Consider the following 15,178-nt stretch of genomic DNA (forward strand, 5'->3'; position numbering starts at 1 on the left):
GTGACCTGTCTGCTTGATGACAAAAAGATGTGTGATTTCCGGTGCACAGCCCCTTCTGTCAACTTCAACAACAGACTTCGTTATGAAAACACAAACACAAAATGGTATCAATGTAATTTGCTATGCTTTTATGTTGCAATATCCTTTTAAAAGTTCACTCCTACAGTTCAACCCATAACTTCCTAATTTCTAAACTTCGTAAACCCTCCTGGCAGATTTGGTGCACTTCTCCTACAGGTTGAAGTAGAGATTTTTAAAAAATCATTCATCCAGAATTGTAATTCCTCTCCCCTTTAGACCAATGATTCATAAGTGAGCCAGTATTAGGATTCATGAGGTATGGCAGTCCTACACCTCCACAGTTCTCCACACTGCTAATCTCCCTCACCTCTGCTCTTGTGATGTGTGTCTCCATATTTAATTTCAACCATAAATCTTCTCCTCTCCCCTCTACGCACCCCCACAGTCCTGCGCTGGGCTGCGGAGCGTGTGATTGGAGGAGAAGCTGGGGGAGGGGAAGGACTGTGAGCCCAGTGGGGGCTATAGTGGAGGAGAGATGGGAGAGAGGCATAGAGACTACAGTGAAGCATTATTCAACACTGACTCCACCTGCTTATTATGTCAATATCACCACAGGAGTTGGTGCATTGGGCCAACTGTAAGAAATCATACCAGACCCATTTTACTAACTTATTTTCCACAATACAATACATAGTTTTAACATGGATGATCTATGTTTTCTATTGAGTGGCCACAAAGCTCCCAAATGCTGTGAAAAGAAAACACTATCAGCCCAGAGATCATTAGTTATTCCCAGAGACCCCACCCTATACAGAATCCCAAGTTCACACAACCGTGGAACATCATCAGTGTAATTGGAGCACAACCAATTAGTCAATGAGATCAATTACAAATTACTCCATTTGCCATTGATTCTGCATTGTGATGGGCTGACTTTTTCCCCTTGTTCAATAGCCCAACATCCTATTCATCTCACCCAACGCATACTCACAGAGACAATTAAATCTCTGGCAGTCAGCAATCGATGCTTAAAACTGTGTAAAAACATTATTGACCCAACACTTCAGAAAGTCTGAAGTATTGAGCTGCCAATCTAGTGGAAAGAGGCCCTAGAGCATATGTAGGCTATTTTTAAGGTTTTTGGGCAATGTATGAAAGATTTCAAAATAAACATTTTAAATGACTGAATTCACTAATACTTCACCTTAATTAAAGGAGAGGGTAGGAGTACATAATGAGTCTTCTTGGGACTGTTTGTTCTTGTGTGGCGAGTGAAGGTGAAGCTATGCAGTGTGTGTGTGTGTGTGTGTGTGTGTGTGTGTGTGTGTGTGTGTGTGTGTGTGTGTGTGTGTGTGTGTGTGTGTGTGTGTGTGTGTGTGTGTGTGTGTGTGTGTGTGTGTGTGTGTGTGTGTGTGTGGGGATGAGGGTGTAGGGCTGAGGCAATATAGGGCTGAGGGAATATAGGGCTGAGGGAACATAGGGTGAGGGAACATAGGGCTGAGAGAACATAGGGCTGAGGGAATATAGGGCTGAGGGAACATAGGGCTGAGGGAACATAGGGCTGAGGGAATATAGGGCTGAGGGAACATAGGGCTGAGGGAACATAGGGCTGAGGGAAAATCAAATCAAATCAAATCAAAATTCATAGGGCTGAGGGAACATAGGGCTGAGGGAACATAGGGCTGAGAGAACATAGGGCTGAGAGAACATAGGGCTGAGGGAATATAGGGCTGAGGGAACATAGGGCTGAGGGAACATAGGGCTGAGGGAACAAGGGCAAAACAAAGGGCAGGGAACATTATTCATAGGGCTGAGGGAACATAGGGCTGAGGGAACATAGGGCTGAGGGAACATAGGGCTGAGAGAACATAGGGCTGAGGGAATATAGGGCTGAGGGAACATAGGGCTGAGGGAACATAGGGCTGAGGGAACATAGGGCTGAGGGAACATAGGGCTGAGGGAACATAGGGCTGAGAGAACATAGGGCTTCTCTTGCCATGCATAGACATTACCCATCAACATAGGTCACATGGAATGCTCACAAAGACTGCATTTGCACAGAAATAAACATGCACCAAAGCACACTGACTGACGCCCCCGTGCACATGTGTGGATGACACCAGCCTCCCTCTACTCTCAACATCTGCTGGACCAGCTGGCTGCACAGGCCCTGTGTGTCCCCACATCCGCTACAGGGATTAGTGTGTTCACACACTGCCCCAGTCCCCTCCAGTGGGGTCCCCCTCTCCTCTCACCGTTCAAGTCTGCGTTGGGCCACATACTGGAGCTCAGCTGCACCATGTCCTGACTGTGTTCAAAACAACAAGACAGTAGAAAAGCACGTGAACAGAGAGATCATGTTCACTAATGCCATTGCGATAGCAAATAGACCTCCACCTCCCTGAGGTAGACAGTTGACTAATCAAGATAGATTTATTGATTAAGTGAGAGAGAGACAGTGATCTGGCATTTGCCTCTGACACACCATATAGAGAGCCAACATCTATGGTGAGGATAATGCATTACATACATTGGAACTGAGCCCTGTAAAACATACACTGTTCTTCCTTTAGTGGGTCTCAAGCAAAAATCAATCCATTTATAAAATAGTCTTTCAGGATCAGGTACGTCCAGACAGTCTGGACTGACAAAGGAGGAGAGAAGCGAGATAAGGCTCATGATTGCCCTCTTCTGGTGTCTGATGAATGTGTGTGGGTGCAAGTGTGACTGTGTGTGGCTGTGTGTGACTGTGTTGACTGTGTGTGGCTGTGTGTGACTGTGTGTGCAGGTATGTGCTGAGAATGAGTACAATTGAGAGGGGTTTACACGTAAACAACATGGTCAAATAGATTGCCATGACACTCCACGTTCAGGCTTTTAAGCTTGGTCGATGAGCTCAGGTCATTTAGTCATAAGGGGACGACCAATGCCACTCCCAGAGCCTGCTCATACTCAAGCTCATTCAAGTGGAACTCTCAGCATCCATTTTGACAGGCCTTTCAATACGGCAAAGCTGTTGCTTCTCAAATAACATGAAACTAGAGCCCACTACGGTATTTAAACCATAAACTATTTTTAATCTTTCCTAATCTGTCATTTTTTTTCTCCCGAAAGTATCATTTCACAGACTCAACTGGGGTTGGTAGTGTTCATAAATAGCTGCTAACCCTCGCCAACCCTGAGGAGTAGCCTACCCACGCAACACCCTGGGGAGTAGCCTACCCACGCAACACCCTGGGGAGTAGCCTACCCACGCAACACCCTGGGGAGTAGCCTACCCACGCAACACCCTGGGGAGTAGCCTACTACCCACACCCTGGGGAGTAGCCTACCCACGCAACACCCTGGGGAACACCCTGGGGAGTAGCCTACCCACGCAACACCCTGGGGAGTAGCCTACCCACGCAACACCCTGGGGAGTAGCCTACCCACGCAACACCCTGGGGAGTAGCCTACCCACGCAACACCCTGGGGAGTATACATTCACAGTAGAGAGTCATATCTCCTTAGTTTAGCATCCACTCACATTGGATTTGAAGTTACAGAATCTGGCTGCCATGAAAATGATTTCACAGGTATGAAGTATCTACATGAATGAGTAGATGGGCACGTTACTAAGGGAATGAGAGGACTTGGGCTTTACTTGACATACTGTATTCCTTTCAGCTCCTAGTGGATCAAAGGGCCTCAACGATCTCCAGCTAAATCTGTGCTGGGCGGTTTTCTTGACTTCATTCCAGGTGGTTCCTGCCTTCTCCATCTTCTTGTTCGTCCTTTTCGATGTCTTCTGGGAATGAGAGGAGATCATGTTAAAATTACAAAGCAACGTAACATTGTTAAGCACGTAAAGGAGTATTTCCTTTCATGAGAGTTTAAAGCCGTCTTTGGTATTGCTACATGTAGAACTCGGATCACACAGACCAAATCGTCTCTTGTCCAAAAGGACCTAAAATGTTGAATATTTTATGCCAGCAAAAACTGAAATTAATTAGCTCTCTTATCAACTGAGGAACTGGCAACATATGCATGGGATTGAGTGCTGAAAGGGTTAAAGGTGGGGAAACAGGTAAACTCCAACACACCCAATTCTACAGTATTTGAACAGAACCATCACTCATATGGATAGATTGGTCCTGAATCAGAATGGCTGATGATGCTGTGCTGGGGAGATATGGGGCGCCTACAATACTCTTAACAGGCAAAGCTATATAATTCATCAGTTGTCATACATTTTTATTTTTTCTCTCCATCTCTCCACCTCTATAGTGTGCAGTTGCCCGCATGGGACTCCAGTCTGTGTGTGTCTGTATCTGTTTGTCTGTGTGGCAGAAAGCTCTAATTGCCAGCGGCTACAAGGTGATTAATGAAGCCCCATTGAATCTTTAATCATCACAGAAGAGATCATTTAAGTCTAATGAGTCTATGAGCATAAAAATCTGAACCACAGGTAATACAGGGAGAGTATGACTGCATAGTAGAGGGTCAAAATGTTACACGTCTTTGATATTCCATAGTGATTTGAATTACTGCCTTACAATTTCACCTCAACACAGTATTTTAGAAAACGTGATTCCTTAGTATATATGCGTTCATTTGGTGACAAAGGCAACAGAAATGGAACTGGTTCCTTATCCAGGTGTGAACAAAACATCCGTATCGGATCCAGTTGAGAAATTATTCAGTACTATGAAGGTTGCACCTCTGTGCGGAATACAGACTCATTGTGTGTTCATGTGTACTCGATTTCTCCTCTTGGCTGTATGATGGGCCTCTGTTCCCCCTGGCTCTCATAGGCAGGCAGCATCCCCCAGTTTTGACAATAAATCATCATTAGCTGATTCTCAACGTTTTATTAAACTCACACATTTATAAGCAATTAGAGGCGTCCTCCAGGAGTGACTGCTTCACAGCAGAGAGCTGGGGGCCATATCTCACTGCTGCCAGAACCACACATACGCAGGCAGGCCACACAACAACAAAAGAACAAACAACATTTACAGTACACACACACACTACATTCTCCGTATATCGTCCATTACTCCAAGGCTTCAAATCTACAGAGAAAACACAAGGCAGAAATAACTTAGAGAAAATAAGCGGGAGCTGGGTAAAACTGAGATATGATGGAGATTGGAGGTAAAGTTAGCCATTTCTCTGGTGTTATGGAACACCTTGGACATGTCATCTCGTCATTCCCAGTGATTACTGCCCATGGAAGGCCTAGCAGGCCAGCAGACACCCTCTGAAGCCAGTGATCTGTGCTGGCTAGGTCCTGCTTCACCTGCCCCTTTCCCCATCTCTCTCACGTCACCATTAACCCCAGAACAAAAAAAAGAACCATTCACACACCAGCTTCATCATTCCCACAGCCATGGCAGGGCTCACCAGTGTAATCAACGGCTTTTGAACATTTTTTTTTTTTTTTAAATCTAATCTTTATTTAAGGTATCTGCTGGACGAATGAGGACAGGTTAGAAAATAGAGGAGGAAATATATTGTCTTGGAACAAAGAGCTTGCCAAGGGACAATCTTTAGTTGAAAAAATTACAAAGTGTACTCCCTGTCATTGTTTCTGTAACCAAATGTAACCACTCTTTAATTTTTATACAGAGCTATGGATGCAAGGGTTGACCATCCATGATTATAGTTTTAACCATGTTTTGAGGCTATCCAGTGTTTGTTTACATCACATTGTTCCCAAACACTGGAGTAAAACACGCTTATATTTTAAGTTCTGATAGCGTACAACAGTTAAACTATGCTCATGCGGTATTTCTAAGATATATTCTTCAAGAATGAAATGGGTACATATTATAAATTTAGTCCAAAAAAGAATGTAGCAACTGCAGACTGCCCCTTTAAGCAACAGACAGATGCTTTGCATAAAGATATTAGAAGTATCTGGCAAATCTCATCCTCTTAATGGCTGAGGTGAAATGGGGAAATGATTATTCATGCATTCTGTCACCGTGGTGATTCTGGCAGCCTGGGTGAATGAATGACTACATGGGATTTGAGGCAAGTGGCAGCTAAAGTGAAAATAAAAGCGCAAAGAAGCGCCAATTTGTGTCTCGTCATTCATTTAGAGATGTAGTAAGGCTACGTTTTCATTGTGCTGACAGTCAGTCTCTGTGAGAGCACATCCTATTTAAAGGATTACCAAGTCTTACTGGGATGCTTCCCTGCTGTGCTCTGACAGAAACTAACATCAACATGTGCATTTCCTATTTAGAAACCCCCCTAGATGAATAATATCAGCATGAGCACTGCTCAACAGCGGCATAAACCGCTTGCATTTCCTATTTAGAAACCCCCCTAGATGAATAATATCAGCATGAGCACTGCTCAACAGCAGCATAAACCGCTTGCATTTCCTATTTAGAAACCCCCTAGATGAATAATATCAGCATGAGCACTGCTCAACAGCGGCATAAACCGCTTGCATTTCCTATTTAGAAACCCCCTAGATGAATAATATCAGCATGAGCACTGCTCAACAGCAGCATAAACCGCTTGCATTTCCTATTTAGAAACCCCCCTAGATGAATAATATCAGCATGAGCACTGCTCAACAGCGGCATAAACCGCTTGCATTTCCTATTTAGAAACCCCCCTAGATGAATAATATCAGCATGAGCACTGCTCAACAGCGGCATAAACCGCTTGCATTTCCTATTTAGAAACCCCCTCGATGAATAATATCAGCATGAGCACTGCTCAACAGCGGCATAAACCGCTTGCATTTCCTATTTAGAAACCCCCTAGATGAATAATATCAGCATGAGCACTGCTCAACAGCAGCATAAACCGCTTGCATTTCCTATTTAGAAACCCCCCTAGATGAATAATATCAGCATGAGCACTGCTCAACAGCGGCATAAACCGCTTGCATTTCCTATTTAGAAACCCCCCTAGATGAATAATATCAGCATGAGCACTGCTCAACAGCGGCATAAACCGCTTGCATTTCCTATTTAGGTGCATTTGGAGATGAATAGAAGAAAAAACATATTTTGAAAATGAAAATGAATTGTGGAATAGTGAATTTGAAAAATAGGTAGCATAATGAGTATTTTATTGGACTGGAAGATACTTGAAAGGGTCAGAGAGCATCCCATTCCCTGAACCAATATATTTAATGAACTCATTTGCATAATTAACATTTCGAGCTAATCCACACAATTAAATTAGCATACATGAATGACGTTCATTTGGTGAATATCAATCTAGCCTCGCTTGATAACATATTTCACGCATGCCTGTTATAAGCCCTCGTGGAATAATTACAAGACAATCCAACTGTTTTAATTGCATGTCATTTTACCTCTGAGTAACATTTCTAAAACATCTAATGACTCATTTGTGCTGACATGTGGTGCAGTTTGAATAGAGAGACAGTACTTTGTGAATGTGGGTCCTGACTATCGTCCTTTTCATTCAGAAGAGGAGTCTTTATTATCACTGGGGGCTATTCATTTTGCAGCACTTAGTAAAAACACAGTGGACCCATGGCAATAAATATACACAAAAACTATATATACAGCAATATGTACACAGGTAGTAGACCCTTAAACCATGCATGAACAGTCAGTCAATACCTAACAGTACAGTACTACAGTACTAGTACATCAGAATGGTCAGTTATGTTCGTACCAATGATCCTTCTACTTAGTTCCACGATGTTACCAAGCCTGTTCTAAACAAACCAGCAGATCATATTGAATGTTAAAATGGATCAAATCAAATCAAATCGTATTTGACACATGCGCCGAACACAATAGGTCTGGACCTTACAGTGAAATGCTAACTTACAAGCTCTTAACCAACAATGCAGTTTTAAGAAAATCCATAAAAAAGTAAGGGATAAGAATAACAAATAAGTAAAGAGCAATTGGAGGGGGGGGCAATGCAAATAGTCTGGGTAGCCATTTAACTAGATGTTCAGGAGTCTTGTGGATTGGGGGTAGAAGCTGTTTAGAAGCCTCTTGGACCGAGATGTGGAGCTCCGGTACCGCTTGCCGTGCGGTTGCAGAGAGAACAGTCTATGACTAGGATGGCTGGAGTCTTTGACAATTGTTAGGGCCTATCTCTGACACTGCCTAGTGTAGAGGTCCTGGATGGCAGGAAGCTTGGCCCCAGTGATGTACTGGGCCGTAAGCACTACCCTCTGTAGTGCCTTGCGGTCGGAGGCCGAGCAGTTGCCATACCAACCCGTCAGGATGCTCTCAATGGTGAAGCTGTTGAGGATCTGAGGACCTATGCCTAAACTTTTCAGTCTCCTGAGGGGGAATAGGTTTTGTCATGCTCTCTTCACGATTCGATGAATGATCTGCAGAAGATGGTCATCAGTGTCTTATTCACCCTGAAATTGCAGTTTCCTCAGAAAGAACAAGCACTGATTTCTCTTTGCACAGATAGCATCCACATTGGCCTCAAAACTTAGTTTGCTGTCAAGGAAAGTGGTATGTCCTATACACTAACCTATAGGGAGGAAAACATCTGTACAGTAGGGACACTTTACAAACACCACATCACCTTGGAGACACAAAGCTATCCTCCAAAAGACTTCTCCCACTGAGAGCAAACTAGTTAAATCAACGTTGTTTCAATGTAATTTGTCAACGTATTGTGACTTGGAATCTTCGTGGAAAATACATGGGAGCTATCCAAGCAGCATAAAAGTCTCCTTCAAATGTTGAAATTTGGTTGCATTGACAACCAAACAATTCAAGATCACTTTTTTGGGATTCACGTCTCCATCTAAACCAAAAATAAAAGTTTAAAAAATAAAATAGGATTTTGCCAGTGGCTCAGCGATTAGAGCATTGAGGTTTAAATACCCAAGCCGACAAGGTGAAAATTCTGTCGATATGACCTTGAGCAAGGCACATAAACCTAATTTGTTACAGGGGCGCCGTACTGCTATGGCTGTCCCTGTAGAACAAAACACATTTCACTGCATCTATATGGTGTATGTGACGATCATTTGTATTTCTTTTTATCCAAGCAGTAGATACATCTCCTTTAAATGTTGATATTCGGTTGGGTTGTCAACCAAACCTAATTCATTATTACTTTTGTAAGACAGTAAATGGCCATATTCATTATCTGCAGCACCAAACCAGTCTATGATCTGTGGTAAATAATGCTTTTCTGTGACATCACAGGGTAGGATTAAAAGTATAGTGTTCAGCTGACCACATGGGACTCCAGCCTCTGCCTGTCTGTGTGGCAGAAAGCTCTAATTGCCAGCAGCTAAAATGTGATTAATGAAGCCCCATTGAATCTTTAATCGTCACAGAAGAGGTCATTTAAGTCTAATGAGCATAAATATCTGAACCAGAGACAATACAAGGAGTGTGACTGGAGGGTCAAAAACAAACGTCTTTGATAGGCCATAGTGATTTGAATTACTGCCTTACAATTTCACCGCAACACAGTATTTTAGGGAACATTCATTCTGTGACAAAGGCAACAGAAATGGAACTTGTTCCTTATCCAGGTGTGAACAAAATGTCCGTATCTGATCCGGTTGAGAAATGATTCAGTGCTATGAAGGTTGCACCTCATGTGTACTCGATTTCTCCTCTTGGCTGTATGATGGGCTTCTGTTCCCCCTGGCTCTCATAGGCAGGCAGCATCCTCCAGTTTTGACAATAAATCCTCATCGGCGGATATAAAATATACGTATAAAAATCAGTGTGTGATGACGTATCGCGTAAGTTGTCATGATCTGAATAAAAATCTAAAGTTCAATGTGTTTCCATCGCGATTTCAATTCCACCAATAGTTTCGTCACAAAAACTGCTGCATTGGGCAGCGCACACTTGGCTCAGCGTACTCCAGGTTTGACCGGGGTAGGCTGTCATTGTAAATAAGAATTTGTTCTTAAGTTCTTAACTGACTTGCCTAGTTAAAGGTTAAATTTAAAAAAATAAAAAATAAATGTGCCTACTCTGGTCTTGGCATATGAGCACTAGCCAACAGCTCGCAGATACTGTGGGGGTAGGCTAGTCTACATGATGAGATTATTATGGATTAGAGTGATAATGTTTTTAATTGTCAAACGTCGGTCAAGCATTGATCATCATGTCACCAGAATAAGACCCTCAATATTTATTGGAAAGGAGCATCAAGAGTGCCGCGCACTTTCACCACCCTGTGAAGTTTGTCGTAACTTATTTCATCTGTAGCCTAATAAACTGCATGGTTTCCCCGGGCGTAGCTTGACTACAGGCTTACTTCGATATAATGGCTGTTATATCAATATTTGCGCATTAAGGCATTTAGACCTTCATTTCCCGCATAATTCATTTTACAGAAACAAAACAAAAATCCACCACATAGAACGAACATATTATAAGTCCACGTTTTAAAAAATTATACAAAAAATACACGTTTCAATCACAGCTGTTGTGATAAAAAAAAAAAAATTACGGTATACTTTTACTTGCATAAAAAATGTGGATGGAAACGTGCTTAGTGTTTGAAAATTACTGTTTTTAAAATGTTTTTATGTATAACTTTTTTATGTCATGAACTTAACATTATGTTTTATACAAAACATAGACATGCACCATTTTCACATATGTAGACACTGGTTTGGTGCTGAAGAGAATAATTATGAGGTTGAAAAGTGGTGGAGTTTCCCTTCAAAAACCTCTTAAGGCTCATACCTTTTTTTTCAATTTTCACCTAAAATGACATACCCAAATCTAACTGCCTGTAGCTCAGGACCTGAAGCAAGGATATGCATATTCTTGATACCATTTGAAAGGAAACACTTTAAAGTTTGTGGAAATGTGAAATTAATGTAGGAGAATATAACGCATTAGATCTGGTAAAAGATCATACAAACAAAAAAAACATGCATTTTTATTTATTTTTGTTACATCATCTTAGAAATGCAAGAGAAAGGCCATACTTTCAGACAGGAGTCTAGGTGTGATTTGATTTTGGCCACCAGATGACAGCCGTGTGTGTGCAAAGTTTCAGACTGATCCAGTGAAGAATTACATTACAGCACAATATTTTGGATCAAGTCTGCCAGGAGTTTTCACAAATGTGCCGAATTGGACAAGTACATAACTAGAGAACATACAAAAATGATATGGAACTAAAAAATAAAAGTTCACACAATCCCAGGAATGTCATACATGAATATACACTAACTTTCACACATCTAGATGGCCCGGGCCAGGCGGGGTGGGTGTGGAGCCAGAGACAGCAGTGGGGTCAAACTGTAGATCCCAGGTCCTACATTTTAACATACAAATGGATTTTATCAAACAAAACTATGCTACATTTTATTTCTGGGACCCTCAGGATGACAAATCAGAGCAAGATTACTGAATGGAATTCCATTACTGACCTTCAGAAGTGAATGTATCAAACCAGTTGACGTGATTAAAGTTTGTTGTTGTGCACTCTCCTCAAACAATAGCATGGCATTTTTTTCACTGTAATAGCTACTGTTAATTGTACACTGCAGTTAGATTAACACGAATTTAAGCTTTCTGCCCATATAAGACATGTATACAGTCATGGTCAAAAGTTTTGAGAATGACAAAAATATTACTTTTCACAAAGTCTGCTGCCTCAGTTTGTATGATGGCAATTTGCATATATTCCAGAACTCCAGAATGTTATGAAGAGTGATCAGTCAATTAATTGCAAAGTCCCTCTTTGCCAGGCAAATGAACTGAATCCCCAAAAAACATTTCCACTGCATTTCAGCCCTGCCACAAAAGGACCAGCTGACATGTCAGTAATTCTCTCGTTAACACAGATGTGAGTGTTGATGGGACAAGGCTGGAGATCACTCTGTCATGCTGAATGAGTTCGAATAACAGACTGGAAGCTTCAAAAGGAGGGTGGTGCTTGGAATCATTGCTCTTCCTCTGTCAATCATGGTTACCTGCAAGGAAGCAGGTGCCGTCATCATTGCTTTGCACAAAATGGGCTTCACAGGCAGGGATATTGTTGCCAGTAAGATTGCAGCCAAATCAACCATTTATCAGATCATCAAGAACTTCAAGGAGAGCGGTTCAATTGTTGTGAAGAAGGCTTCAGGGCGCCCAAGAAAGTCCAGCAAGTGCCAGGACCGTCTCCTAAAGTTGATTCAGCTGCGGGATCGGGGCACCACCAGTACAGAGCTTGCTCAGGAATGGCAGCAGGCAGGTGTGAGTACATCTGCACGCACAGTGAGGCAAAGACTTTTGGAGCATGGCCTGGTGTCAAGAAGGGCAGCAAAGAAGCCACTTCTCTCCAGGAAAAACATCAGGGACAGACTGATATTCTGCAAAAGGTACAGGGATTGGACTGCTGAGGACTGGGGTAAAGTCATCTTCTCTGATGAATCCCCTTTCAGATTGTTTGGGGCATCCGGAAAAAAGCTTGTTTGGAGAAGAGAAGGTGAGCGCTAGCATCAGTCCTGTGTCATGCCAACAGTAAAGCATCCTGAGACCATTCATGTGTGGGGTTGCTTCTCAGCCAAGGGAGTGGGCTCACTCACAATTTTGCCTAAGAACACAGCCATGAATAAAGAATGGTACCAACACATCCTCTGAGAGCAACTTCTCCCAACCATCCAGGAACAGTTTGGTAACAATACCTTTTCCAGCACGATGGAGCACCTTGCCATAAGGCAAACGTGATAACTAAGTGGCTCGGGGAACAAAACATCAACATTTTGGGTCAGAAAACTCCTCAGAACCTAATCCCATTGAGAACTTGTGGTCAAACCTCAAGAGGCAAACAAAACCCCACAAATGCTGACAAACTCCAAGCATTGATTATGCAAGAATGGGCTGCCATCAGTCAGGATGTGGCCCAGAAGTTAATTGACTCTTTGCATCAACTTCATGTAATTGTCAATAACAGCCTTTGACACTTATGAAATGCTTTTAATTATACTGCAGTATTCCATAGTAACATCTGACAAAAATATCTAAAGACACTGACGCAGCAAACTATGTGGAAATTAATATTTGTGTCATTGTCAAAACTTTTGGCCACGACTGTATGTCCCGGAAAGTTGGCTGTCGTGTACAACGTCATTCTACTCACATTAGCATACGTTAGCAAAAACCGTCCCAGTTTAGGGACACCCATCCCCAAGAGGTTGATTAAGGCTATTTTACAAACGAATGTGAGAGTATTTATTCAACCTTAAAATGAGTAACACATCCATGGCCACATTTTGAGGCTACTGTAACAATGCGTCTTCTTATGTAATCATAGAAACTGTGTTCAGGGTCCCAGGTCTGTGGAAATCTTCACAATTGCTATAATAATCTGCACAGAATCTCAAACAGCATTGATCACCTGCGCCATGTACTTTAATGTAATATCAACTGCAATCCAGGTCATTTGGTTGTGCTATTAAATAAAGCACAGTGACAACATATTACGATTTTATATAAATAAACAATATATCTGACATCATATTCCCATTTGAACTTTGATGTGTTTTTAAATGGTTGAAAGCGCAGTGCTAAAACATTTAGGTGACAACTAAACCAAAAATCAGACATTGATTTTCCATTGGAATTTGGTTGTGCTTTTCGATGGTTGAAAGCGTTGGACTAGTAACCGTAAGGTTGTGAGTTCAAACCCCCGAGCTGACAAGCTACAAGTCTGTCTGTCGTTCTGCCCCTGAACAGGCAGTTAACCCACTGTTCCCAGGCCATCATTGAAAATAAGAATGTGTTCTTAACTGACTTGCCTGGTTAAATAAAGGTTAAAAAAAAAAAATTAAAAAAAAAAAAAAATTTAAAAGCATAGCGATAACACATTAGGAATTTAACGATCTTTTGGCTGTCTTTTTGAGCGGGTGAAAATAGGTTGGAATCTCATTGATCAACGTATCTACCAAATATTACCAAATTCTCCACGTTGAAATGACGTAGTGTGCCCAGTGGGCTCATTCATTGTTTAAACAAACCTCCAAATATAGGAGAAAATTATGGAAATAATGAATGATGTGATGAGTCTTAAAAAGCTGAATTACATTAAATCATGATTAGCACCTTGTGAATACAGGCAGAGTATAAAAACAGCTTTTTTTGTCTTCTTCATTTCAAACAGGGGAGCTGTAGGCCTATCAGCTGCATCTAAAGTAATACTCTATGATGACAAACAAAGCTCTGTGAGACAACAGTAGTTTGGACCAAGAAAGGAGGCGGCATACTGAAAATCAACAGAAGCTCTGCTGGGGAACCCAACGTCTGTGACGATTAGAGAAACAGGATGAAAGCAAATACAGGGACGGGAGAATATGGAACTGGTAAATCCACCGACTGTGTCAACTGGAACACAGTATATTTACATGTGAATATATTTACCCCTGGCTGGGTGTGTGTGTGTGTGTGTGTGTGTGTGTGTGTAGTAACTCATTTAGGATATTAACAGCAGGCAAAGTGGAAAGGGGGAATAAAACATTGAAATAATTGTAGATGGTGTTGGCTTTGTTTTATTGACACAGCCTCATAAATATTCATGTTAGTGAAGTCTTCAATTCAGCTGTAAAGTGAGTTAACCAAGGGCATGACAATTATTCTCAATACTTTTCAGTCTTTTGAACAGTGGCACTCACATTGATGATAAAATAAATATATTCAAGTAACTCTTGGTGAACTGTGTGTGTGTGTATGCATTAACTCTGCAATAATTCGTTTTTAAACCATTCCTGGAGTGCATCGTGAATATGAGGTGATGTGTAAGTAGCTACTCACAGTGTTATTCAGCAAACACCACAATGGCCCACAAAACAATCCAGTTCCACTTTTTATTTTGTCCTGTGACACAATATTAACATACATGTATATGTATACAGTACCAGTTAAAGGTTTGGACTCACCTACTCATTCAAGGGTTTTTCTTTATTTTTACTATGTTCTACATTGTAGAGTAATAGAAGACATCAAAACTATGATAACACATATGGAATCATGTAGTAACCAAAAAAGTGTTTAAAAAAAATCAAGATGTATTTTATATTTGAGTTTCTTCAAATTGCCACCCTTTGCCTTGATGACAGCTTTGGCACTCTCTCAATCAACTTCATGAGGTAGTCACATGGAATGCAATTCCATTTAACAAGGTGTGCCTTGTTAAAAGTTAAACTCCACAAATTATTTCCTTCTTAATGCATTTA

Source organism: Oncorhynchus tshawytscha, linkage group LG30 (assembly GCF_018296145.1).
Source record: "Oncorhynchus tshawytscha isolate Ot180627B linkage group LG30, Otsh_v2.0, whole genome shotgun sequence".
Lineage (NCBI taxonomy): Eukaryota > Metazoa > Chordata > Actinopteri > Salmoniformes > Salmonidae > Oncorhynchus > Oncorhynchus tshawytscha.